We start from the raw sequence: 27,950 nt of genomic DNA, 5'->3' as shown, positions 1-27,950 counted from the left end.
AGATGGGGACGCCGCTGGGGTGCTTCTGAAGGCCCCAGCAATGGAGACGTCGGAAGCCCCCTTAGTCCAGCAGGACGAGACGCAGGAACACCCGCAGAAACAGGCGAGTGGCCAGCAGAAGAGACAGAAACGAACCAGCGACCAGAGCCGCGAAAGTTCCTCCAGAAAGGACCCCCCTGCCTCCCTCCGTGATCCGGTACCTGCCTCATCTGCATGGGTAAGAGATCTCCGTGAATGTACCCTGATGCAGTGTTCCTTTATGCTTTTTTTCAGGGGAAGAAGGTTACGGGAAAACAGAAACACAGGGAATGTGCCCTGTGTAGTTCCCCCCTTCCAGATGGCCACCCTAAAAAATTATGCCAGCCATGCATACGGCAGACGGTAGGAGTTATTAAGGACAGGGAGTCCAGGGGTAGATTGTCAGGCCCTTATACTCTCCCCCGTTTATGCAGGTAGCGGAAGAGACACCTGACTTCACTTCAAACCTGAGAGACATGATCAGGGCAGAAATGAAAGCTTTACCTCAAAGAGAACCTTCTAGGAGAAGAGAGGCTAGTGGTTCAGGGTCGGAGGCCTCAGTCGCCCCTGGGAAGGGGGACAATTCCTCGGCCTCCTCGTCGTCTTCCTCGGATGAAGACTCTAGCCGGTTCTGCTTCCCCTTAGACCAGATGGACAAATTAGTGAAAGCTATACGGTCCACCATGGGGGTAGCGGACAAAAAACAGGAACTCTCAGCACAGGACATTATGTTCGGGGGGTTGGACCCCAAAAAACGTAAAGCCTTTCCATTAAACGAAAAGGTTCAGAGCCTAATTGATAGAGAATGGAAGAGACCGGAAAAAAGGGGCTCCATGCCACCAGCCTTTAAGCGGAGATACCCCTTCGAGGACCCGGTAGTAAATAGATGGGATAAAGCCCCGAAACTAGATGCTGCAGTAGCCAAAGCATCTAAAAAATCCGCCATACCATTTGACGATATGGCCTCCCTGAAAGATCCGTTAGATAAGAAAGCGGATTCTTTCCTTAAAGGGACATGGGAGATGTCAGCAGGCGCGTTAAGACCAGCGGTAGCTGCCACCTGTACAGCCAGATCCATGATGGTCTGGCTAGATCAGCTAGATTCCGAACTAAGAGATGGAGCATCAAGATCATCTATTCGGAAAAATTTACCCATCATTCAGAATGCCGCAGCGTTTTTAGCCGATGCTTCTGCAGACTCTGCAAGAATGGCGGCAAAAGCCGCAGGTCTGTCTAATGCAGCGCGAAGAGCGCTCTGGTTAAAATGCTGGCCAGGAGATATTCAAACCCGGTCCCGTCTCTGTTCCATTCCCTGCGAAGGGGAGTACCTATTCGGTCCCGTCTTGGACGAATTGTTGGAGAAAGCTGGAGATGACAAAAAGAAATTTCCCAGTCTCCCGAACCCCTCGTACAGACGTCCCTTCGCCAGGAAAGGGGTTTTCCGGAGAAGGCCGTCCAGAGATCAGGGCAGATGGGATGATAAAAAAAGGAAAGGTACAGGATTCATGTTTGGGGGAGGGCGCCAGGAAGGTCCAGCTCGGGATACGAAAAAGCCGCCCCAATGACTAGTTGCCCCGGTAGGAGGGAGACTAGCTGCCTTCTACCCATCCTGGTCTCTGATCTCCAATAGCAGCTGGATATTGGGGATAATAGCCGTGGGACTACGACTAGAGTTTTCTAGGGTTCCCCTTGATCAATTTAAAATCACCCCTCTCAGGTCATCTGCGGCAGAACAAGCTGCCCTGGAAGCCGAGGTTCATATCCTGTGCGCTAAGAAAGTCCTGATAGAGGTTCCGGAGGAAGAATGGGGGAAGGGATTCTACTCCCCTCTGTTCCTGGTCCGCAAACCGGACAGCTCCTTTAGGACAATAATTAACCTTAAAGCCCTCAACAAATTTTTGGTCATACGTCCCTTTAAGATGGAAACGATTAAATCTGCAATAAAATTGCTGTTCAAAAATTGCTTCATGGTGGTGTTAGATTTAAAAGACGCATACTACCATATACCCATCCATGCAGGCCATCAGCGGTTCCTCAGAGTGGCGGTTCATTTGGATGGGTCAATTCGACATTTCCAATATGCGGCCCTCCCTTTTGGAGTGGCAGTCGCTCCCCGAGTGTTTACTAAGGTGATAGCGGAGGTCATGGCCCATCTACGTGAATCAAACATTCTGGTGATCCCGTACCTGGACGATTTTCTCATTGTAGGTAAAACGGCAAACCATTGTTTACAACAGCTACAAAAGGCAATGTCTGCCCTAGAACGGTTAGGATGGTTGCTGAACGTCAAAAAGTCCCGGTTGCAGCCAATGAAAGTCCAACAATTTTTGGGCCTAACCCTGGATTCTGAAAAACAGGAATGCCGTCTGCCTCCGGACAAGCTCGTTCGCCTCCATTATCAGATCCTGAACGCCTCCAATAACCCCACCATGTCCCTCAGAAAAGCCATGTCCCTTCTAGGCTCTCTCTCGGCCTGTATCCCGGCAGTCCAGTGGGCCCAGTTTCATGCAAGGAAACTACAGAGCGAGGTCTTATTACATCAAAAAGTCCTTGGAGGTTACTTGGAGGGTCAGCTAACCTTATCCCGTAACACAAAGGAGTCCCTAGAGTGGTGGTTACACAAGGATAACTTATTAAAAGGGGTGCCCTGGGAGTATAACGTAACCCGCATAGTCACCACGGATGCTAGTCCTTACGGTTGGGGAGCTCATATGGGTGAAATTTTAGTCCAGGACCGATGGCAACATCATCAGTTAGGAATGTCATCTAACCTAAAAGAATTAACGGCAGTAGAACAGGCGGCTAAAAAGCTCCTTGTGTATCTACAGGGCCATCATGTACGAGTGTTCTCCGACAATCAGGTCACCGTGGCATACATCAATCACCAAGGCGGGACTCGTTCCAGACCCCTGATGTTGGTAGCAGAACGGTTGTTCCATCTAGCAGAACAATACTTCCTATCTTTAACAGCATTGCATATAAAAGGAAAAGACAACATCACGGCAGACTTTTTAAGCCGCAATCGGCTAAAGCAAGGGGAATGGTCTTTAAACACCTCCATATTCAAACTGATTGTTCAAAAGTGGGGATATCCAGAGGTAGACCTATTCGCCACCAGAGACAACACTCAATTGGAACAATTCTGCTCCCTGAATCCCAGAGAAAATCCTCTGGCGGTAGATGCCTTCCTGATAAACTGGGACTTCAAACTAGCCTACGCCTTCCCTCCCCTATCTCTTCTACCCCTAGTGATGAGGAAAATCAGGAAAGACAGAGCAAGGGTGATAGTTATCGCTCCGTTTTGGCCCAGGAGAGCATGGTTCTCATGCCTCAGGACCATGTCGGTGTCCGATCCTTGGGTTCTGCCGGACATCCCGGATCTCCTGTCCCAGGGCCCAGTCTTCCATCCTCAGGTGGCTGGCCTTCATCTGACGGCGTGGAGTTTGAACGGTCATTATTAGAAGAAAAGGGTTTCTCCACAGACCTAATTAACACCCTTCTTAAAAGTAGGAAAATCATTACCACAAAAATTTATGTCAGGATTTGGAAAAAATTCCTTCAAAACTCAGAAGTAATCGCTGGGGATTCAGCACCTATAATGCAGATATTAGAGTTCCTACAAAAAGGTCTAGACATGGGACTCTCTACCAGTACCCTTAAAGTACAAGTGTCAGCCTTGGGGGCTCTGTTTAGCTGCAACATTGCTGGTAATTATTGGATAAGCAGATTCATTAAGGCAGCAGGTAGATCCAGGCCAATAATGAAGGATAGGTTTATGCCGTGGGACTTGAACCTAGTCCTCACTGCTATGACAGAGACTCCATTTGAACCTATCTCGTCGGCTTCCCTAAAAATCCTGTCCCTCAAGGTAGCCTTCCTGGTAGCTCTGACATCAGCTCGCAGAATAAGCGATATTCAGGCCTTATCTAGGTGTCCTCCTTATTTACAGTTTAAAGAGGATAGGGTAATACTCAGACCTGATCCAGCGTACTTGCCAAAGGTAGTTTCTAGTTTCCATAGGACACAGGAGATAGTTCTGCCATCCTTCCTCCCTAATCCAACTAATGAGAAGGAAAGGAAACTACACACCCTGGATGTCAGGAGAGGCCTCATAGAATATCTGTCAGTCACTGATCCCTGGAAGAAAGATAATGCCCTATTTATCTCTCATCAAGGCCCCAGAAAAGGTTGTAGAGCATCAAAAAATACACTAGCCAGATGGATTAGAGAGGCGATTGCAATAGCATACACATCAAAGGGCAGGTCGCCACCCGGAAAGCTGAGGGCGCATTCCACCAGGGCAATGGCAACCTCCTGGGCCGAAAGATCAGAAGTCTCCATCGACCAGATATGTAAGGCGGCTACTTGGTCCTCTCCGAGCACCTTTTATAGTCATTATAGGCTAGACCTAGGTGCTTCCACAGACCTCTCTTTTGGTATAAGGGTGCTGCAGGCTGTAGTCCCTCCCTAAAACTGATATTACTCTCTGTAAATCTCTCAGGTGGTGCTGTCATGGACGACCGAATAAAGTCTTAGTTACTCACCGGTTAACGGTATTTTTCGGAGTCCATGACAGCACCCGTATATTCCCTCCCTTATAGTTTAATTGGGGTGTGCACGTCTTTTTTCTTGTATATACCCACTGGTGATAAAAGTTATAATTGTAAAGAATACTGTACATAAATCATGCATTAACCTTGGAAGTCCTCTTGTGCTCTGTAATCCAACTGATGCGTGGGAGAGGTGCCACCCTTTTGTATCTGTAGGTTTCCTGTTCCTAAAGGGCGGATCCCCTCTCTCAGGTGGTGCTGTCATGGACTCCGAAAAATACCGTTAACCGGTGAGTAACTAAGACTTTCCCTCTCCTTGGGTGGCACCACAATAAGACCCCAGCAGCAGGCGCGCTGTCTGGGTGTTATGTTTGACACCAATCTCTCCTTCACATCCCATATACAATCTCTTGCCCGCTCTTGCCGCTTACAACTAAAGAACATCTCTAGAATCCGGCCTTTTCTCACCATGGAAACAACAAAAACCCTCTCTGTAGCATTGATCCTCTTCCGCCTGGATTACTGCAACGCTCTATTAATTGGTCTCGCCGTTACTCGACTATACCCTCTCCAGTCCATACTTAATGCAGCAGGCACGGTCATCTATCTGGCTGATTGGTACTCGGACACGTCTGCTCTTCCTTACATTGGCTTCCCATTCATTATAGGATCCAATTCAAAGTACTTGTTCTCACCCACAAAGCTTTCTACAGTGCAGCACCCCCCTACATTTCCTCTCTCATTTCTGTCTATCAGCCTAACCGACCGCTGTGCTCTGCAAACGACTTTCGACTAACCTCTGCACTATTCCATACCTCCCACTCCCGACTCCAAGACTTCTCCCGTGCTGCGCCAATCCTCTGGAATGCTCTACCCCAAGAAATTAGGACCATCCACAATTTGCATAGTTTCAGGCAATCCCTCAAAACACATTTGTTCAGAGCGGACTATCACATTCACTAATCAAAATCATTATATGTGTAAGTGTGCATGTGTTGCCCATTCACTATCTCCATCCATCCCTCCCTCAAGATGGCTGGACCATCATTGTAAATACACCATTGTAAATACACACCTGTACTTTGTATCTCCCCCACCTCATTGTAGAATGTAAGCGCTCACGAGCAGGGTCATCTTATTTTGCTTTAATTATTGTATTGTTAACGTTGTTACTTATGACTTGTGTTTTGAAACTGTTAAACTGTAAAGCGCTGCGGAATATGTTGGCGCTATATAAATAAAGATTATTATTATTATGTGCGTCGAGCCTTACTGCGATCTTTGGGAGACAGATGAAAAATCAACAGCATGTAAAGAATTGGTTTTATTTATTTTTTACACCGTTCCTCGTACGGTATAAGTAATTAGGTGACTTTATTCTTCGGGTCAGTGCGATTACAGCAATACCAGATTTTTATTGAGTTTTTATGTTTGGCTGCTGTCACACACTAAAAGACACTTTTTATTGCGAAAACTAGTTTTTGCATCACCATATTTTGAGAGCTATAATATTTTTATATTTCGTCCGACAGTCATGTTAGGACTTGTTTTTTGCGGGATGAGTTGACGTTTTTATTGGTACCAACTTCGGGCACATGACAATTTTTTGAACGCTTTTTATTCTGATTTTTGAGAGACAGAATTAACAAAAACCAGCAATTCAGGAATTGCTTTTTATTTTTTTTAATACCGTTTCGCGTGTGGTAAAATTGGTAAGACAGCTTTATTCTTCGGGTCAGTATGATTACAGCGATACCTCATTTATATCTTTTTTTTTATGTTTTGGCGCTTTTACACAATAAAACTATTTTATAGAAAAAAATAATAATTTTTGCATCGCTTTATTCTGTCAGGTATAACTTTTTTATTTTTCTGCTGATGGAGCTGTGTGGCGGCTTGTTTTTTTTGCGGGACAGCATGACGTTTTCAACGGTACCATGTTTATTTATATCCCTCTTTTTGATCGCGTGTTATTGCACTTTTCGTTTGGCGGTATGATGATAAAGCATTGTTTTCTGCCTCGTTTTTTATTTTTTTTACTGTGCTCACTGAAAGGTTTAACTAGTGGGACAGTTTTATAGAGCGAGTCATTATGGACGCTGCAAAACCAAATGTGTACTTTTATTGTTTTATTTGTATAAATGTATTACTGGTAAAATATTTATTTTTTTTTCGTTATTTAAAGATTTACAAAAATATATATATATTTTTACACATTCTATTTTTTTTTTTTTACTTTATTACATTGTCCCATCCAGGGACATTACTATATTACAGCAGATTACTGATGTGACACTCTGCACCGCAGAGTATCAGATCGGGATCTGACAGGCAGGGAAGCAGGCATGTCACAAGCCACCTTCCCTGCAGGACCCGGAAGGCCCTCGCGGCCATCTTGGTGCCGGGGTTTTCCACGGAGACCATTAGGATAACGCGATCGCATCGCGTTGTCCTGATGGAAGCGTGCAGGGAGCCCCATCTATACCGCTGTCACTACTGACAGCAGCATTAGAGAGGGGTTAAATGCCTGCAGTCACATACAGCTGACATCTGCACGCAATCGCCACAGCGCTCAGCGTGAGGCCATGCGATCGCTGTGCCGTACATATACTTCTTTTTGCGGGAACGCTCCTTCCACAGAGCAGTACATGCCTCTAACATAGAGCTACACACATGGACAAAATTGTTGGTACCCCTCATTTAATGACAGAAAAAAACACAATGATGACAGAAATAACTTGAATCTTACAAAAGTAGTAATAAATCAAAAATCTATGAAAATGAACAAATGAAAGTCAGACATTGCTTTTCAACCATGCTTCCATTGAATTTTTAAAAAAATAAAACTCATGAAATAGGTCTGGACAGAAATGATGGTACCCTTAACTTAATATTTCTCTAGTCACCTTCCACGACAGCAGTATCGGAGGATGTCTCCCCACCCTAATAGGGGACAGGAAATGCACAAGAGGTTAAGTAACCCTCCCCTTCCCACTACCTCCAGTGTTTTTCCTGTCCCCTATGGGGCATGAAGAGGTCCGATAGTGCTGCCGTGGCCGGCGACCGGGGGCACTACTTCACTTACCTTAGGCCGGGCGGCCGATGGTCGGGGGCTCCGCTCTCCTCCATGGATCAGGCCGCTCCCGTCTCCGCTGCGGCGCGACTCGGGGGCCCCCCCGACCCCTGAGAGGCGGCGACGTGCGGCCGGGGTCCTCAGTGAGCTCCCCGATGTCCTCCTCCCCGCAACGGCCGGCACACACGTGCACCGGAAGTGACGCGGCGCCACTTCCGGTTAATCATTTTCGGCGCCCAGCATGGGCTATTTAGACCCTGGTCTGGTTACGTCCAGGTAAGGCCATTTCTGCACTGGTGACTGTTACAGACTGACCATGGACGGTGACAAGCCCTCGCATTCTGCTTCTGCGGAGCCCAGCGTTCACCCTCCTAATGTAAGTAGCAGGGTTGGTCCCTCTTTTATTCTCTTTTATTCTGTCCAATGGTTGAGGTGACTTGGTATGCCTTCTCTCTCTGGTTTAGGGAGACAAGGCCCCTGACCCCATAAAGAAACCAAGCCGCAAGTGTGTGTGCGGTGCCAAACTCTCCTCGACATACAGGAAAAAACTATGTCAGCCCTGCACGGATGACGTAATACGTGCAGAACAACTCTCCCTTCTGGACAGTATAAAAACCCTCATCAAACAAGAAATGCAATCTTCTATGATGACTAGTACCCAGACCCCGACACCTCAACCCCCTCCGACTAGGAAAAGGAAAGCGCCCCCTGCGGAGTCGGACTCGGGCGAAATTGACACCTCTAACTCAGAGGATGCATGGGAAAATGAGAGTTCCACTTCCGCCCCCAGGCCCGTTAACAAAAAATACTACTTCTCGTCTGAGGACATGGGGGACTTAGTTAATATGGTAAGAGGCACCATGTGATTGCAAGAGGCGGAGGTGGAATACTCGGTCCAGGAGGAGATGTTCGGGGGGGCTGAGACCCAAAGACCAAAAGGGGTTTCCAATTCATGAAAACATCCGAAACCTGGTTATGCAGGAATGGGCCTTTCCCAAGAAAAGGCTTACTATCCCATCAGACCTGAGGAATAGGTTTCCTCTAGAGGGAGATTCCTCCTTATGGGAGATCCCTAAAGTAGACGTGCAGGTGTCCAGAGTGACTAAGAGAACGGCTCTTCCGTTCGAAGACTCGTCTCAGCTCAAGGATCCCATGGATCGTAAAACGGAGAGCCTCCTTCGGAAATCCTGGGATGCCTCCACAACGCTGCTCAAGGCTAATATAGCCTCTACGTGTGTAGCCAGGTCCCTATATCGCTGGCTGCGTACACTGGAAGTTCACCTCTCTCAGGGAACCTCCAGGGAAGAAATCCATGATTCTCTTCCTCTACTACAAAAAGCAACAGGGTTCTTAGCCAATGCCTCAGCAGAATCCATTCGAGCGGCAGCAAAGTCAGCAGTTCTCTCCAACTCGGCCAGAAGAACACTGTGGCTGAAATCGTGGGGGTGAGACGTCACGTCAAAATCAAAACTCTGTGCGATTTTCTTCCAGGGGAAGTACGTGTTTGGAACAGCTCTGGATGACAACCTGGAGAAGGCCACGGATAAAAAGAAGTCGCTTCCAGAACAGCGGAAACCTAGAAAACGATTTTTTTCGTTCCCCCCCGTGACCAGCCCTCCCAGAGAGAGAGTTCAAAGGGAAGGGTAAAACGGGCAGGTGGAGTTATCCGAAAGGAGGTAAAGGCAGAAATATTCTGGCCTCCCAACAACAACAAAATCCCACGGACAAACAATGACGGTATTCCGGTCGGGGGCCGACTCTCGAATTTCATAGATCAGTGGCAGTCCATAACCTCAAACCAATGGGTTCTTCGCACCATTCGCGATGGACTAAGATTTGAATTCGAGAGTCCTCCCCCCCAATGCCTGAGAATAACCTCCCTGCAGGCGCACCTCTAGAGTTCCTTGCTATCAGACATAAAAACATTGCTGCAAGCAAGAGCAATCTCCCCGGTTCCACAACAGGAGATAGGCAGAGGCCACTACTCTCGCCTCTTCGTAGTGGTAAAACCCTCGGGGAAGCACAGGGTCATTATAAACTTGAAACCTTTGAACCAAGTGGTAAAATACAGGCGGAGTTGGTCAAGACAGCAATCCCCCTCATAGGATAGAATTGGGTGATGGCTACAATAGATCTGAGGGACACCTACTATCACATCCCAAACCATCAAGACCACCGGAGATTCCTCAGGTTTGCGGTATATCAGGGGTCCCAGGTCAAACACTACCAATTCAATGTCCTGCTGTTTGGGGTATCATCAGCCCCTCGGGTATTTACCAAGGTGATGGCAGAAGCAATGATCTTCATTCTCCAGCAGGGGATCTGTATTGTCCCATATCTGGACGACCTAATAGTAGCTCCGTCCATACCTCGCCTGAACCAGGACGTAGAGAAATCTCTAGGGATTCTAAAATCCTTGGGTTGGATCCCCAACCTGGAGAGGTCAAACCTTCATCCCTCAACAAAGAAAAAGCTCTTGGGGATTCTCTTGGACTCGGGAAAGCGAACATCCTTTTTACCCATGGAACGGCAACTTGACCTGGCTCAGAGGATCTCCAAGTTCAGGGGCCAGAGAGTACTGACCCTGAGAGACTCAATATCCATGCTAGGTTCACTTACAGCATGTATCCAAGCCGTCTCCTGGGCCCAAGCCCATACTCGGACCCTACAGTCCTACGTTCTTCGGTGTTCAAGGAAACACCAGAATGTACTGACCAGGAGAACTTCTCTTCCCGGTCATGTGAAAGCCTCTCTTCTATGGTGGCTGAACCACCAGAATCTTCAGCAGGGGGTCAGCTGGGATCAGCTTCCCCTAAAAATTGTCACCATGGATGCCAGCCAGAGAGGCTGGGGCGCTACAGTGGAGAAGTCACACTTCCAAGGGTTATGGGACCCACACGTCAGATCCAGCTCCTCAAATATGAGAGAACTCACAGCAGTAGAGGAAGCACTGAAGGCAGCATCAACCCTCGTAAAAAAACCATCATGTATGAGTCTACTCAGACAATATGACTACGGTGTCCTACATTCGTCACCAAGGAGGAACGAAATTTTCCAACCTAAACCGGGTGGTTGCGAGAATCTTTTCTTGGGCAGAGAGGCTTCTTCTGTCTATATCAGCAGTGCGTCTAAGGGCATTGGACAATGTGGAAGCGGACTTCCTCAGCAGGAAGGACGTTCATCCCGGGGAATGGAGCCTAGACCAGACAATATTCTTGTCACTGGTCTCAAGATGGGGATACCCCGAGGTGGACCTTTTTGCCAGCAGTCAGAATGCGAAGGTAGAAACATATTTCTCCCTCAGCCCCACCGACGGAGCGTGGGAAGTAGATGCCTACGCCTTCCCTCCAATCCCCATGATAGCAAAAACGTTGCAGAAGATACGGGCAGAGCAAGTTACTACAATCTTGATAGCTCCCTTATGGCCAGGAAGGGGTTGGTACGGAACCCTACAAAACATGGCTCAGGATGGTCCAATACTTCTGCCCCTGAAGGCCAATCTCCTCCACCAGGGCCCTCTACTGCCCCCAGACCCGTGCAAATTGAACCTGGCGGCCTGGTTACTGAGGCCTAAAAGCTAAAGGTCTATCAGAAAAAGTAATCCAAACCCTACAAAAAAGTAGGAAACCAGTGAATAATGCCATTTATGGGAAAGTCTGGAAGAAGTTCTCATCTTGGTGCTTCCCAGATTCTCCAGATCCCTTCCGTCCTAAGATTACACAGATCTTAGAGTTTCTCCAGGACGGACTAGATCTAGGTCTCACACCCAGTACCTTTTAAAAGTACAAGTGTCAGCCCTCAGCTCATTCTACGATCAGGACCTGGCAAGCCATCGATGGATTAAACGATTCATGACCTCAGCGTCTAGGATCCGTCCCAGACTCCGTAGCTAGATTCTCCCCTGGGACCTGAACCTGGTTCTCAAAGGCTTGACGGGTGAACCATTTGAACCTCTAGCTTCCACAACTTTGAAAAACTTGACGCTAAAAACAGTGTTCCTGGTAGCAATCACTACCGCAAGGCGCATAGGGGAATTACAGGCCCTTTCAATACAGGAGCCATATTTAACCATCATGGAGGATAGCATCATCCTGAGATTAGATCCCTCCTTTATGCCCAAGGTAGTCTCGAACTTTCATAGGTTCCAGGACATTGTATTACCTTCCTTCTGTCCAAACCCCTCCAACACAAAAGAAGAAGGGTTCCATACCCTCAATGTCCGCAGGGTATTCCTCTTCTACCTCCAGCAGAGAGAAAGTTGGAGGATTGATCAGAACTTATTCATTCAGATTTCAGGCCGAAATAGAGGCAAAAAGGCGGCAAAGAATACAATCGCAAATTGGATCAAGCAAGCGATCAGCCTCGCCTACTCGTCACAGAACGTTTCCCCTCCTACATCGTTAAGAGCCCACTCTACGCATTCGGTAGCTACATCGTGGGCAGAAAGAGGGGACGCATCTTCGGAGCAGATATGCAGAGCCGCCACCTGGTCGTCTGTCCATACATTGACCAGACACTATAGACTAAATTTCAACAGGGATTTAACGTTTGGCAGACGTGTTCTGCAGGCTGTCGTCCCTCCCTAAGAAATTAGTTGTTGGTATTTCTCCGATACTGCTGTCGTGGAAGGTGACTAGAGAAAATAGAATTAGTCTTACCGGTAATTCGGTTTCTAGGAACCTTCCATGACAGCACTAATTTCCCTCCCTACCAGATACTCTACCGGAGGATTTCTGCACTTTGGTGGTAACTATACATGCTAGTGTGTACAGAAAAAACACTGGAGGTAGTGGGTAGGGGAGGGTTTTTAACCTCTTGTGCATTTCCTGTCCCCTATTAGGGCGGGGAGACCACCTCCGATACTGCTGTCGTGGAAGGTTCCTAGAAACCGATAAGACTAATTCTATTTTTGTTGCACAACCTTTTGAGGCAATCACTGCAATCAAACGATTCCTGTAACTGTCAATGAGACATCTGCACCTCTTGACAGGTATTTTTGCCCACTCCTCAAAAGCACACTGCTCCAGTTGTCTCGTGTTTTGAAGGTTGCGTTTTCCAGATGGCATGTTTCAGTTCTTTCCAAAGATGCTTAATAGGATTTAGGTCAGGGCTCATAGAAGGCCACTTCAGAACAGTCCAATATTTTCCTCTGAGCCATTCTTAGGTGTTTTTAGCTGTGTGTTTTGGGTCATTATCCTGTTGCAAGACCCATGACCTGCAACTGATAGATGGCATGTTATAATGTGTCTTACCAGACCCCTCACTCCTCTCTCAACTTTGGTAAGGGATGGATTAATGATTAGATTAATATTAGAATCTAATCCAATTTTAGCCCTCATTTCTGCTGTTGGTCATATATTCCCTCATATCACCGAATATCCTTCAAGCATTCCATATGTACCACATATGAATATGATATATCCATAATTTGGGGAGATATTGGGCAGAAGGGTTGCCAGCTAGTATAGCCTTTGCAATTTTAACCACAGTTGTGAATATACTCCCTGATCCCGTTTTACCTTGTCTCCGCTATGCAGTACGGTCAGAGCATCTACACAAGATGATAGCATTGATGACCCTGCGTTTGAAGTGAACCTGTTAGCTGATAAATGCTGCCAAACGCCGGAGCTGAGATAATACCGCCAGTGCCTGGTATGTGCTACTCAATCCATGGACAACGTGTATCAGCTAACAGGTTCACTTTTAAAACATATATCATATTTTTCAAATTATAAGACGCACTTTTTTCCCCCATTTTGGGAGGAAAACGGGAGTGTGTTATAATCCGAAGGTAGCTTACTGGGGAGAGGGTACGGCTGTGTTGCAGCAGGATTACAGGAGGCAGGGTCGCTGCTTCAGGAGGCCGATGGCGACAGCAAGAGTGGAGCGATTCTGCGGGCCCTAGGCTTTCAGAGCCAGTGAACAGAGTAATCTTTCCCGAAGATTTCCCTGCCGTGGGCTTTGGGATAATGGCGGCTAGAGGCGGTGCATCCACAGATTAAGATCTCTAAAGGCGAGATCTTGAGAGACAAGATCTCCTCTCCCAAGATTTCTATCTGGGCATACGCCGGATTTGGCATTTTCACAAAGCCAACGCAGAGAAATCTACAGTAAAAGGGACTCTGCTCACCTGCACCAACATCTTATGAGAATCCATGGCTCACAGCATCGCCCCACTCCTGCTCTCCCCAGCCTCCTGAAACAGCGACCCTGCTTCCTGTAACTCCGTTCCACCGCTGCCGCCCGTAACAGGTGAGATATCATTAAAATGGACTATAAGACGCACCACAAGTTATGTAAAACATTTTTTCCTATTTTCCACTTCAAACTTTGGGGTGCATCTTATGGTCTGGTGCATGCACAAAATACAGTATGTGCAAGTGGACACATGCAGACAGCGCCGGCGTCAGCACCCGGGCAAGTGCCAGGCCCCCGAGTAGGTGTAGAGGGCCACTCGCAGTCGGGGACACCTGCGCGCTATGGGAGCCTGGTGCTAACACCCGCGAGTGGGCCCCCCCCCCGCTGCTTGCTCAGGGCCCTGGCACTTGTAATACTTGCCTCTCCCTGTTCCTGCGCTGCGGTATCTTCCACAACTTTTGACGTTTCAGGTCAGAGGGCGCATTGACGTCACGTCTGTGCACTCTCTGCTTGAACAGTCAGTGCAGGAAGCCGGAAGATGGTGACACTGAAGAGTCCGGAGCAGAGCAGCAGCCAGCGAGGAGAGATGAGTATTTCACTTTTTTTAATGTTTGAAGCATTACATGGGGCCTATTATATATGGTGCATCATATGGGGCCCATTATATATGGAGTATCGTATGGGGCCCATGATATATGGAGCATTTAAAGGGGCTTATATATAGAGCATCATATGGGGCCCATTATATATGGAGCATCATATGGGGCCCATCATATATGGAGCATCATATAAGGCCCATTATATATGGAGCATTATATAGGGCCCATTATATATGGAGCAATATATGGGACCCATTCTGTATGGAGCATTATATGGGGCTCATTATACTGTATGGAGCATTATATGGGGCTCATTATACTGTATGGAGCATTATATGGGGTCCATTATTCTGTATGAAGCAATATATGGGGCTCGTTATTCTGTATGGAACAATATATGGGGCTCATTATTCTGTATGGAGCACTATGTGGTGCCCATAATACTCTACGGAGGATTATACTGTCCGGTTTCTGAGCTACTGATATCACTCATGTAAAATATGAAGTAAGTGAAATCTTTGGCATTGTACTATACCTATATTTCTCTGCCTTAACTGTGCATCATGAATTGTGGTGTTAAACTGGCCCACTGAAACTCTTTCGCCCAGGGCCCACGAAAACCTGGAGCCGGTTCTGCATACAGAGACACATCTGCTGGCCCAAATGGTTATCCAACATTGACAGTCAGGCCTGTTTCACACATCCGTTTGTGTCCATCAGTCAAAATCCGCCGTTTTGCAAAAAAAAACGGATCCGCCATTTTTCTTGGCGGATCCGTTTTTTTCCCATTGAGTTGCATTACCGGCGGATCTTGACGGATGGCCATCCGTTGGATCCGTATTTTTGCGGATCCGTCAAAATTTTGACGTCCGCCGACATGCCCGAACGGACCATGCAATGTTTTTTCGGGTGGCAGGATCCGCACTTCTCACTGCGCATGCCCGAAAGACTTCACTCAGCCGGAAATTTAACCCTAAACTCTGTTCTGGCGGCTGAAAAAAATATCCGCTATCCGCCATTTTAGCGGATTTTGACTGAAAAAAAAAACTGATGTGTGAAACAGGCCTTACCTGTTAATTAGGATGTATTTACACTTCATGTTTGGTCTACATCAGATAATCTGCTTCAATTACTTATTCTCAGTAGGGGGTACAGACAGTGATCCAGTGTTTGAAATGACTGCATATAAAATGGTTGTATGTACACAGTTGTTATCGTCAGTCCTATATTTGCTGTACACCAAGTGTTATTGTCCTGCATTCCGTTACAGTTGGAAATAATGGTGGAAGAAAGAGCCATTAGGTAATGCTTCCTCTCCCATCATTCCCCCTCTGTCTGAGCTCTGTGACGTCTCAGCGCGGTGTGCGCAATGACGTCACTATAGCATGCCCTCTGTGCTGAGCAGTGCAGAGAGTCACACTGCACAGTGTGGAACAGGGACAGGTGAGTATTTATTTTTTTCCAGGACGTCCCCCTCACAGCACCATGGAGGACGTCCTCCTCCTTCTTACAGGGACAGGAAAAGCACACGAGAGGTTAAAAGGTTCCGTCCCACCCCATTTCCCTCAGTGTTTTTCCTGTCCCTGCATGGAGGGACACGAGAGAGGAAGTGCAGCAGGAACCTACTGTGCTCAGGGGGATCGGCTGGCCAGTCCAATCCTTCCCCCTACAAAGACGCCCAGGGCCGAAACTCCCCGGTGGGGAGTCCCTCTGCCCCAAAGTCCAGAAGCAGGACGTCGCTCCTGGAGGGAGCCGCTCCTCCCAGTGGGAGGCTTTCGGCTCCAAACGTGGCAGCCTTGAGGCGAAGGCCGGGCCCCCGCAGGCAGCTGGCGGGCAGGCGCCGGTGTCAGGAGGCGGGGCACGGAGAAGGAAGGGCTGGAGAGACTCCCGGCCTATCGCAGTGAACGCGCGTCACTTCCGGTGACGTCACCCGCCGGGTTTGAATGCAGGCGCGCGCTCCAGAAGTCTGTCCTCTCTCTGTAAGCAGGACAAGGATGGACACAGAGCAGAAAAGACCGAACGGAGGGGTAAGTGCGCTTGGCGCAGATCTCCCTCCCCAGACCATCCACTGCGGCCTAGGGCAATAGCCTGACTAAAAAAAAAAAAATATTAGCAGGGGTATATCTACCAATGGCGAGATGTGTTATTTATAGCAGATTGGTACGGACTAGTTTATTAAAACTTAACTTTTAATCAACCTTTATAAAACCAACATGATATCAACAAAAAGTGCCATACAAAGTGCTCATGCTAAAGTGTGTAAAAATAACAAATTGTTCAATGCCGCCTGAAATAGCCCATACAGGACAATAGGGCAATCGTTATATCATTTAGTACCTTAATTACAGCAGCCACAACTCTGAGTGTAGCATGCATATAAGGCCTCAGTCCTTAAACACAGATATCACAAAGACAGCCTATAGCTCCACATAGAAAATGTCCTTTTAGGATGAGGCTGTTCCCTAGACTCTATATATGTCCATAAGGAACATTAAAAAACCAATGAGTGAGCCACTGTACACATATCGAACACCCTCAGAAAAAAGTGTATAGGAACTTCTTTTAAATTACTGACCACATACCTCCTTTCTAGTGTATGAAATAGATATTGTACTTATCTCAGATATCGTTGTTTTTCATAGCGATACCCGAATACTGCTCACGGCGAGGGGGCTCCACATGTCAGCAAATCAAGGATCGCTGGGTAGCTCGATTGCCTCTGTATATCTCCCAACGCGTTTCATCTACCACAAATTCATCAGGGGAGTAGTGGCATTTAGTCAGGTGGCATTGCGCGCCATATCGCGCTCTCATTACCTTTTATATACATTCAGAAGTCCCGCGGTCTATCCCTATTTCCGGACGCCGGGGCTGGCACTTCCGGTTTTCACCTTGCTTAGACCCTTAGACTCCTCTCCTGCCCCACTTCCTGGGCATGTCTAAGGGCCAAAGACGTCACATCCGGGGACGCGTCATGGCCAGATCCTATGCCCCACTTCCTGGGTTCGTCCTAGTATCGGCGGCATCACATCCGGTTTAAACAGCGATGTAAACACATCGCGTTCATGTGACTCGCCCGTGCCCATGGCAACGAGATGCTATTATGCGTATCTAATTAGAGCGTTCAGCGTCTCGTTCCATAGTATGGGGCTCGGGCTGGAAAAATCATACATCTGTTCTCATTTAAGTATAACCAATATCAGTGGCTTAGAGACGTGTATAATTTAGAGAAATCAGCAAAACTGTTTTCTGTCTTTTGCTGATAAACCCATATAAGGGACATTTTCAGTGCATTCCTAGATCCAACATTTTTACACCATAATCAATATGCAAAACGTATGATTAAACTTTCAAAGGAAAAAATATTTACCAGATTGTATTTGTCAAAATATCATATTAGTTAATAGATGTTGCATGGTATATACTGGACACCACGGACCTTTTTGGGAAAAAAAGAAAAGGGTGCTCACTAGATCTCACCCTATTAAGCCCTCTCTATATGTCACTTACCTAACGCGGAGGTTGGCACCCTAATTCCTGCGCAAGTGGCACCCCCACTCAACGGCGGCTCTCCCTATACTTTGGTGGCCCTATGAAAGTCCTCCCTACAAGAAGGAAGAATAGGTAAGGAGTTCATTAAGTCCCTTAGGATGTACTGTTCGTAGTGAGAAGATCCAGAAAGTTTCTCTTTGAAGAATTCGCTTATCCCAGTCTCCTCCCCTTTGATTTTTTGGGACTTTTTCAATGCCTATGAAACTGACGGCCTTAACATCCCCATTATGGGCCTGATTGATGTGGTTCACCACTGATGTGTCTCGTTTGTTTATGATGTCCCTGTGGTGCTCTCCCACTCTCACTCTGAGCTCTCTTGGTTTTACCAACATATTCTAAACTGCATCTACAGGTAATCTTGTACACGACTCCAACCGATCTACAATTAATGAACTGATGTATAGGAAAAGTTTTTCTTGTGACACTGCTGCGGAACATAGTGTCCTGTGCGATTGATGCGCAATATTTGCAGTTGCCACACTTATAACACCCTTTAGGTTGGGTACCCAGCCAGGTAGGCCTAGTGTTAGTGTTTGAGGAAAAATGGCTGCAGACTAATCTATCCTTGATGGAACGACCTTTTCTAAACGTAATTTGTGGGGTACCAGGTAAAATCCCTAGAAGGTCTTGATCCATGAGGAGAATTGGCCAATGCCGTTTCATGATTTCCCTCAGGTCATTGGCTCCATTAGAGTATTTCGTTATGAATCTGATCGTCCCTTCATCTGTGTTTTTCTGCTTTGGGATTAAAAGCTCTTTTCTATCCCTGACTACAGTGGTCTTAAATGCCTCCTTGAGGATATCATCCGGATATCCACGCTCCAAAAACCGAGATCTCAAATCATCGGCTTGTTCCCTGAAGTCTCTATAATTAGAGCAGTTCCTTTTCATTCGTAGGTACTGCCCCTTTGGAATGCCTTTTCTGAGTGGGGCTGGGTGGCTGGATTCCCATCTTAGCAGAGAATTAGAGGAGGTGGGTTTTCTAAAAGTTTTAGTTATTAACCGGACATTCTCCCCTCTTTCAACGCTGATGTCTAGGAATGATAGTTTGTCTATCAGCCTCAAAGGTGAATTGGAGGCCTAGATCATTCTTATTCAATCCTCTTACAAAATTACCAAACCCCTCCTTGTCTCCTTTCCAAATTACGAACATGTCGTCGATGTAGCGGAGCCAGAGCACAATATTGTCCCCTGCCACATCTGTGTGCTCTCCAAATACGATGTTTTCCTCCCACCAGCCCAGGAGCAGGTTTGCATATGATGGCGCACATGGGCTGCCCATCGCGGTGCCCCTGAGCTGGTGGAAGTACTCTCCATCAAATAGGAAATAGTTCCTAGTGAGACAATATTCAAGGGCCTTGATGACAAACTTGTTATGTTCCGAATACTGGATACCCCTAGTTTTTAAATAGTAGTCCGCAGCCATTAGACCTTTTGTATGGGGGATGGATGAATATAAGGCCTCTACATCGATTGAACCCAATATCATATTGGTGTCCAAATCAATGTTGTCAAGTTTCACTAAAAGGTCTGTGGTGTCTCGGATGTGTGAACTTAAGGAAATGACAAATGGTCTCAGGATTTGGTCCACGTATAATCACAAATTTTGTGTTAGACTCCCGATCCCAGAGACGATGGGTCTTCCTTTTAAAGGGACAAGACCCTTATGCACTTTTGGTAAAGCATAAAAGGTTGCAACAACTGGATGCATTGGTGTCAAAAATTCTCTCTCATTTTTATCAATTATTTTAGAATGAAAGGCTGCATCAATTAATCCTTTCAGTTCTTTCACATAGGATTCTGTGGGGTTACCCTTAAGCCTTTCATAACCCATGGATCTCTGTAACAGGGAGTAACAAAGTGTTTTGTATTGGGCCACATCCATCACCACTATGTTACCCCCTTTGTCTGATGGTTTTATTATTATAGACTTATCTCTTTCAAGATCCAACAACCCATCTATTTCTTTTTTGGAAAGGTTGTGAAATCTACGTTTTAGTGGTTTCAAAACATTCAAAGTCAGAGGTAGGTACAAATGACATGCCTTTACTTAGGACCGCCATCTGTTCACTACTGAGGGATTTTGAGGATAAATTAATAATATGATTGTTCAGTTGGGGATCCGGCTGTTGAATCTGCTCCTTAGAGGGTAGTTGGAGTCTAAAAAATGATCCCTCTGTGGTGAGCCTCGACCCGCTCCCCTTCCCCCGCGTGAACCACCTCTCCCTCTGGCTCTTCGTCTACCGTGTTTAAATCTAACCTCGGAGTCAGAATATTCTGCTTCCGAGGAAGATATATCGGTATCTTGTGTACGGTTAGTTTTAGTAACAGTATATGCTTTGTTTTCGCGGAACTCCTGTAAATTTCGAATAAAATATTTGTTTCCTCTCCTTTAAATGATATTGAAATTTCTCTATTGTACCTACCTCTGACTTTGAATGTTTTGAAACCACTAAAGACCTCAATTTATTTGCCCAGAAATTGAAGTGGAAAAAGCACTTCATTAACGCTGATAAAAAAAGCTGTGCCGAACTGGGGATCGATGAAGATTTGTTAAATGATGTTAGATTTTTGTATCACTTGGGGGATGTGGACCCTAACGAACAGGGTAAAGGACCCTTTACAGCACTAAAAAATAAGAGCATACGTATGCCACCTACCAGCAGTGATGCTGGTGCTATAGATGTCTTTCTGAACCTGGTCTCTAGGGATTTGATGGAACTTGATAAGATTAAAAAACGTAGATTTCACAACCTTTCCAAAAAAGAAATGGATGGGTTGTTGGATCTTGAAAGAGATAAGTCTATAATAATAAAACCATCAGACAAAGGGGGTAACATAGTGGTGATGGATGTGGCCCAATACAAAACACTTTGTTACTCCCTGTTACAGAGATCCATGGGTTATGAAAGGCTTAAGGGTAACCCCACAGAATCCTATGTGAAAGAACTGAAAGGATTAATTGATGCAGCCTTTCATTCTAAAATAATTGATAAAAATGAGAGAGAATTTTTGACACCAATGCATCCAGTTGTTGCAACCTTTTATGCTTTACCAAAAGTGCATAAGGGTCTTGTCCCTTTAAAAGGAAGACCCATCGTCTCTGGGATCGGGAGTCTAACACAAAATTTGGGATTATACGTGGACCAAATCCTAAGACCATTTGTCATTTCCTTAAGTTCACACATCCGAGACACCACAGACCTTTTAGTGAAACTTGACAACATTGATTTGGACACCAATATGATATTGGGTTCAATCGATGTAGAGGCCTTATATTCATCCATCCCCCATACAAAAGGTCTAATGGCTGCGGACTACTATTTAAAAACTAGGGGTATCCAGTATTCGGAACATAACAAGTTTGTCATCAAGGCCCTTGAATATTGTCTCACTAGGAACTATTTCCTATTTGATGGAGCGTACTTCCACCAGCTCAGGGGCACCGCGATGGGCAGCCCATGTGCGCCATCGTATGCAAACCTGCTCCTGGGCTGGTGGGAGGAAAACATCGTATTTGGAGAGCACACAGATGTGGCAGGGGACAATATTGTGCTCTGGCTCCGCTACATCGACGACGTGTTCGTAATTTGGAAAGGAGACAAGGAGGGGTTTGGTAATTTTGTAAGAGGATTGAATAAGAATGATCTAGGCCTCCAATTCACCTTTGAGGCTGATAGACATAAACTATCATTCCTAGACATCAGCGTTGAAAGAGGGGAGAATGGCCGGTTAATAACTAAAACTTTAAGAAAACCCACCTCCTCTAATTCTCTGCTAAGATGGGAATCCAGCCACCCAGCCCCACTCAGAAAAGGCATTCCAAAGGGGCAGTACCTACGAATGAAAAGGAACTGCTCTAATTATAGAGACTTCAGGGAACAAGCCGATGATTTGAGATCTCGGTTTTTGGAGCGTGGATATCCGGATGATATCCTCAAGGAGGCATTTAAGACCACTGTAGTCAGGGATAGAAAAGAGCTTTTAATCCCAAAGCAGAAAAACACAGATGAAGGGACGATCAGATTCATAACGAAATACTCTAATGGAGCCAATGACCTGAGGGAAATCATGAAACGGCATTGGCCAATTCTCCTCATGGATCAAGACCTTCTAGGGATTTTACCTGGTACCCCACAAATTACGTTTAGAAAAGGTCGTTCCATCAAGGATAGATTAGTCCGCAGCCATTTTTCCTCAAACACTAACACTAGGCCTACCTGGCTGGGTACCCAACCTAAAGGGTGTTATAAGTGTGGCAACTGCAAATATTGCGCATCAATCACACAGGACACTATGTTCCGCAGCAGTGTCACAAGAAAAACTTTCCTATACATCAGTTCATTAATTGTAGATCGGTTGGAGTCGTGTACAAGATTACCTGTAGATGCAGTTTAGAATATGTTGGTAAAACCAAGAGAGAGCTCAGAGTGAGAGTGGGAGAGCACCACAGGGACATCATAAACAAACGAGACACACCAGTGGCGAACCACATCAATCAGGCCCATAATGGGGATGTTAAGGCCGTTGGTTTCATAGGCATTGAAAAAGTCCCAAAAAATCAAAGGGGAGGAGACTGGGATAAGCGAATTCTTCAAAGAGAAACTTTCTGGATCTTCTCACTACGAACAGTACATCCTAAGGGACTTAATGAACTCCTTACCTATTCTTCCTTCTTGTAGGGAGGACTTTCATAGGGCCACCAAAGTATAGGGAGAGCCGCCGTTGAGTGGGGGCGCCACTTGCGCAGGAATTAGGGTGCCAACCTCCGCGTTAGGTAGGTGACATAGAGAGAGGGCTTAATAGGGTAAGATCTAGTGAGCACCCTTTTCTTTTTTTCCCATAAAGGTCCGTGGTGTCCAGTATATACTATGCAACATCTATTAACTAATATGATATTTTGACAAATACAATCTGGTAAATATTTTTTCCTTTGAAAGTTTAATCATACGTTTTGCATCTTGATTATGGTGTAAAAATGTTGGATCTAGGAATGCACTGAAAATGTCCCTTATATGGGTTTATCAGCAAAAGACAGAAAACAGTTTTGCTGATTTCTCTAAATTATACACGTCTCTAAGCCACTGATATTGGTTATACTTAAATGAGAACAGATGTATGATTTTTCCAGCCCGAGCCCCATACTATGGAACGAGATGCTGAACGCTCTAATTAGATACGCATAATAGCGTCTGGTTGCCATGGGCACGGGTGAGTCACATGAACGCGATGTGTTTACATCGCTGTTTAAACCGGATGTGACGCCGCCGATACTAGGACGAACCCAGGAAGTGGGGCATAGGATCTGGCCATGACGCGTCCCCGGATGTGACATCTTTGGCTCTTAGACATGCCCAGGAAGTGGGGCAGGAGAGGAGTCTAAGGGTCTAAGCAAGGTGAAAACCGGAAGTGCCAGCCCCGGCGTCCGGAAATAGGGATAGACCGCGGGACTTCTGAATGTATATAAAAGGTAATGAGAGCGCGATATGGCGCGCAATGCCACCTGACTAAATGCCACTACTCCCCTGATGAATTTGTGGTAGATGAAACGCGTTGGGAGATATACAGAGGGAATCGAGCTACCCAGCGATCCTTGATTTGCTGACATGTGGAGCCCCCTCGCCGTGAGCAGTATTCGGGTATCGCTATAAAAAACAACGATATCTGAGATAAGTACAATATCTATTTCATACACTAGAAAGGAGGTATGTGGTCAGTAATTTAAAAGAAGTTCCTATACACTTTTTTCTGAGGGTGTTCGATATGTGTACAGTGGCTCACTCATTGGTTTTTTAATGTTCCTTATGGACATATATAGAGTCTAGGGAACAGCCTCATCCTAAAAGGACATTTTCTATGTGGAGCTATAGGCTGTCTTTGTGATATCTGTGTTTAAGGACTGAGGCCTTATATGCATGCTACACTCAGAGTTGTGGCTGCTGTAATTAAGGTACTAAATGATATAACGATTGCCCTATTGTCCTGTATGGGCTATTTCAGGCGGCATTGAACAATTTGTTATTTTTACACACTTTAGCACGAGCACTTTGTATGGCACTTTTTGTTGATATCATGTTGGTTTTATAAAGGTTGATTAAAAGTTAAGCAATAGCCTGACTACCTTTGTTAATAGGATAAGGGAACCCCAGCAGCCCCCTGACTGTGACCAAGGACCCGGCCAAGGCAGCTTCTAAGTCTGTCAGATGCCCAGTATGCAGGGTAAAGCTGCCAGACACCTATACTAAGACAATCTGCGGGCCCTGCACGTCGAGGGTGATAGGAGAAGAGCAGCCGTCCCTCCTGGCCGAGATGAGATCCCTGATACGGGAGGAGGTCCAGGCCTCCAGAGCCAGCTTGGCTCAGCGGCGATCCCCCAGCCCAGGGCCAAGCCGAAAGCGTCCCAGATGGGAGGCGGAGATGTCCGAACCAAGCTCCGAGGAGAGGTCGGACTCCCGGGACTCAGATCCAGAGGAGGAAGGAGAGATCCCGGTGGATAAGCAGGACCAGGGCAGGAAATACCTGTTCAAATTAGAGGACACGGACGATTTAGTCCAGGCGGTGAGGAACACCAAGCAGATGGAGGAAGTCCCTAAACCGCAGTCCAGACAGGACCTAATGTTTGGAGGACTCGTGTCTAGAACCCAGATAGTGTTCCCAGTAAGCGAATACATTAAGACAATGATCCGCGAGGAGTGGAAGGAGGCGGAAAGACGTCTGGTGCTATCCTGGGACGTTAAAGGCCGACTGCCGTTTGATCCCGAGGAAACACTGTCTTGGGAAGAGGTTCCGAAGATCGAGGTTCCGAAGATCGATGTTCCGGTAGCCAAGGTCACAAAGAAGACCGCCATCCCGTTCGAGGATTCATCAAGCCTCCGGGACCTGATGGACCGAAAGGCGGATGTTCTATTAAAAAGAACATGGGAAACCTCGGGGGCCCTTATCAGGGCTAACATAGCAGCCACCTCGGTGGCCAGATCTATGATTTTGTGTTTGGGGCAGTTGGAGGATCACCTTACCAACAAGACCCCTAGATCTGAGATCTTAGCTTCCCTTCCCCTTATGAAGTCGGCCACGGCATTCCTATCAGATACGTCGGCCGAATCAGTAAGATTTGCGGCCAGAAACAGCTCCCTTTCTAATGCCACCCGAAGAGCGGTCTGGCTTAAATCCTGGTCAGGAGATAACGCTTCTAAAGCAAAGCTCTGCTCACTTCCCTTCTCAGGTCTAAGAGTATTCGATCCAGCCCTGGATAGTATCTTAGAGCTGGTGTCCGACAAAAATAAGGGTTTTCCAGAAGAAAGGCCTAAGCGGCCCCAGCCCTTTCGGCAAGGTCCCTTTTATAGGAGGCACCTCGACCCCAGAACCCAGGCTAGGTCTAATAGAGGATCATACAGAAGCCCCCAGGGCCAGGGCGGGAGAAGCAAAAGCTCCCTTTTTCCGTCAACCTCCAGGTCTAGGAGGCAATGATGCCATATGCATTGGGGGAAGACTTCGCCACTTCGTCACGAATTGGTCCCGAGTTACCCAGAATCAGTGGGTCCTCAGAACCATCACGGAGGGTTACAGTATAGAGCTCTATTCTCCTCCCCCCGACAGGTATATTTCCCCTACTGTGGTTCAGGCGGACTCTCCAATGTGGGCAGACATACAAGACATGATCAGGTCAGAGGTTATAGTGCTGGTTCCCCTGTCAGAAAGGGGAAGGGGACACTACTCCTCCCTGTTCTCCATCACAAAGCCATCTGGCGAGACCCGGACCATTTTAAATTTAAAGCCTCTAAACACCAGGGTCAGATACAAAAGATTCCGGATTGAATGTATTCGGTCTGCAATTCAGTTAATAGACAGGTACGCGGTCATGTGCACTCTCGACCTGAAGACTGCGTACTATCAGGTCCCTATCCACCCCTCATCCCAGAATTTATTAAGATTTGCAGTCAGTTGTCTATCCCGGACCTGCCACTTCCAGTTCCAATGCCTTCCATTCGGCCTGGCCTCAGCCCCTCGAATCTTCACGAAGTTGGTAGCGGAGGTAGTGGCCTTTCTGAGGAGTCAGGGTATCATCATCATCCCGTACCTAGAGGACTTCCTCCTGGTGGCAGTATCAGAAGAAGTTCTCATCCGAGACAGGAACCGAGAAACAGATCTAATGGAGTTCCTCGGCTGGAGGATCAACTGGGAAAAATCAGACCTTATACCAGAGTGCAGGAAGGTCTTCCTTGGGGTGCTCTTGGACTCACAGGTCAGGATATCCCTGCTACCCAGGCGCAGGCAGAAGACCATTCAGGACAGAGCCAGAGATCTCTTAAAGTATCACTCCTCTATAAGAGAGGCAATGGAGGTTCTGTGCCTAATGACGGCCTGTATACCGTGTGTCAGATGGGCCCAGTTCCACTCGAGACCGCTACAGAAGCAGATCGTCGCAGTATGGAACAGAAGTCAGTCTTCACTTGACAGACCCATAACGCTGTCAGGACCAGTGAGGGAGTCACTACAGTGGTGGACATGAGCCAAGAATCTTCAGGTGGGCGTATCATGGACATCCTCTCCATACGTGGTGGTCACCACAGACGCCAGTACGTGGGGATGGGGAGCCCACGTAGAAGGGAAAATCTTCCAGGGAAGATGGCCGGCAGAAATCGGAAACAGATCCTCCAACTACAGGGAGCTCTACGCGGTCTGGGAAGCCCTGCGGCGAAACCGTCCAATCCTAAAGAATCGACATGTCCGGATACTATCCGACAACATAACAGCAGTGTCGTTTCTGAAACATTAGGGAGGACCCAGGCACCAACCGCTCCAGGCCCTAGCAGAAAGAATATTCTCTTGGGCTGAAAGAACAGTGATCTCGGTAACTGCAGTCCACCTAGAGGGTTCCCAAAGCGTGATAGCAGATTACCTGAGCAGACAACAGGTCTGCCCGACGGAATGGGAGCTGAACGACAAAATCTTTCATTTGGCTCTGTCAACGTTGGGGGGGCTCCAAGCATAGACCTGTTCTCAAATCGAAGAAATTCGAAGGTCTCAAGATTCTATTCCCTGAACCTGGCAGACCACCCAGAAGGCGTGGACGCCCTGAGACAAGCCTGGGAAGAGCCACTCTTATACGCATTCCCACCACTGGCTCTCATACCGGCAGTATTAAGGAAGATCCGCGAGGACCGCGCAAAAGTAATTGTGGTGGTTCCATACTGGCCAAAGAGGAGCTGGTTCTCCCTACTGGGAGCTATGGCAGTGGGAAGCCCGGTCGAGCTACCCCCGTGGAAGGACCTCATCCACCAGGGCCCAATCTGCCATCAGAATCCAGTAAGACTTCACCTCTTGGCTTGGATCCTGAAAGGAACATCTTAAAGGCAAAAGGTCTATCGGATCAGGTCATATCTACACTGTTGGCCAGCAGGAAGCCGGTTACATCCGCAATATACCGAAAGATCTGGAGGAGATTTTGTCTGGAAGGTGGTAGGTCCGATCTTGTGGCGGGTACCCCTGACCTCCCTAGCATCTTAAACTTCCAACAGTCAGGGTTTAATAAGGGTCTTAGGCCCAGCACCTTAAAGGTCCAGATTTCGGCCTTAAGCTCCTTCTTTGACTACCCGTTAGCATCTCATCCCTGGGTAGTAAGATTCGTAAAGGCCACGCAGCGGCTTCGCCCCACGATTAGGCAGCTCACCCCGCCTTGGGACCTTGGCCTGGTTCTCAGATTCCTATGTAGGGATCCCTACGTCCCCAGTAAAGAGATGACTATCTCAACTCTCACCCGCAGAACAGCCTTCCTTGTAGCCATTACCACAGCCAAGAGAATTGGAGAGATCCAGGCCCTATCCACTAGAGACCCATATCTCCAGATCAGAGAGGACTGTATAATCTTGAAATTAGACCCGGCATTAACCCCAAAAGTAGCCTCACGTCAAAATATAAACCAAGAGATAGTATTACCATCATTCTGTGACAATCCCCGTAATGAGAAGGAGCAGCGTCTTCACTCACTGGACGTGAGACGCGCGGTTTTAACTATCTAGA

The sequence above is a fragment of the Dendrobates tinctorius genome, unplaced genomic scaffold (assembly GCF_039654945.1).
Source record: "Dendrobates tinctorius isolate UK_male_01 unplaced genomic scaffold, ASM3965494v1 ptg000155l, whole genome shotgun sequence".
Classification (NCBI taxonomy): domain Eukaryota; kingdom Metazoa; phylum Chordata; class Amphibia; order Anura; family Dendrobatidae; genus Dendrobates; species Dendrobates tinctorius.
This window is presented reverse-complemented; position numbering follows the sequence as displayed.